Source organism: Glandiceps talaboti, chromosome 23 (genome assembly GCF_964340395.1).
Source record: "Glandiceps talaboti chromosome 23, keGlaTala1.1, whole genome shotgun sequence".
NCBI classification, from domain to species: domain Eukaryota; kingdom Metazoa; phylum Hemichordata; class Enteropneusta; family Spengelidae; genus Glandiceps; species Glandiceps talaboti.
The window spans coordinates 10,056,810-10,058,386 of record NC_135571.1 but is presented as its reverse complement, the minus strand read 5'-3'; positions in this window follow the sequence as shown (position 1 = coordinate 10,058,386).

Sequence of the window (1,577 nt, the reverse complement as noted above, 5' to 3'; positions counted from 1 at the left end):
AATCATGTCATATGCAAATTATTGGTAGAATAATAGATTTAAGTGATATGCAAATTACACACAATGCCATAACCAAATTGAATATATTACCATGCATATTAAGTAGTATTCTATGCAAATCAAGTATCAGTGTATATTTATGTAATATGCAAAGTAGGTAACACATTACATTACCATACTATGCATATTAAGTAGATGCTAGAGTTATATGCAAATTAAGTAACAAAGTAGATTTACATGATTTGCAAAGTAGATGAACATTAGCATTATATGCAAATTAAGAAGAACAGTAATTTACATAATTCAAAATAAAATAAGTAGCCTATTGTAGATTTAATACATAAGTTCCTAGATGTCAATGTGTCTTCAAAATTTGTACTTTTGGTATTAATATTTAGTTGAAGTGCCTTTTGGTTCTACTGATAATACACAATGTAATAAGTGAGAGAGAAAAATATTTTTTAAAGTTTCTGTCACTGCCTGTGTCAGTTTACAGGAGAGATAAAATGCCTTTGGTGATTTACTCATGAGACATTGTTTTGTTTACTCACTCAGACTTCAAAGGGAAGGAAACAATTATAGAGGTTCTGTGCACAGTGGAGATGTAGTTACCATGTTGATTATTTAGTTTGAAATCGCATCTGTTAAAATCATCAAGTTCATGTGTAGTCATTTCAGCCGAACCCTGTCTCTATTACACTGTAAAAGAACAGCAATGCTTAGCATCTGATCCTGGAGGAATCCTGCTGTGTTTGTCATGTCTCTATTGTTGTTAGTCTAGAGTTGAAATTTGTCTATCTTTGTGTTAAGGACACCGTGTCCAGTGAGTGAAACACCAAGCCAACTTCATTTCTCCTGTAAGACATTCAATAATTTGTTGGTGCTAGCTGATATATTTTGTATTCACTATTTAAAAAAAAAAAATCAGATTTTAGCAATGGAAAGAAAGACTCATAGATCCATTGATTGACACAACTTCAACTGCACCTGGAACATTTTTGAAACTGTTTTGTTAGGTGTAATGACTAACTCGTAATATTGTACATCTGAACAGTATTGGATCATCTATGGGTAAATGTGTTTGTGTAGTTAGTTGTACACATACAGTAGAAATATTGAAGGGTCACCGAACGACTGTGAGTATCATACATATTATCTGTTCCCTAAGAACAATTTAGATAGATAAGAAACAGGCTTCGCACAGACCACTCATTAGAAATACAAACAACACCATCTGACCCCTACTGATACACAGACACACATGAAGTCCTTGGAACAAAGAAGCTATTTAATGTCATCACATTGCAGGCTCAGATTTTGACATATACAAATTGAAACTAGCAAGTATTTGAGTCTGCTTGTATGGTTCCTAGTGGTGACATGTTTGTAGTAGTCACTTACAGTGCCTGCTTGTCGGCAGGAGTGGGGTGTTGTTTATATTTGTAATGACTGGTCTGTGGGAATCCTGTTTCTTATCTATCTAAATTGTTCTTGGGGAACATGTGTATGATGTGCACAGTCTTTCGGTGACCCTCCAATATATCCGCTGTAAAATGGTACAATAAATCCAATCAAAT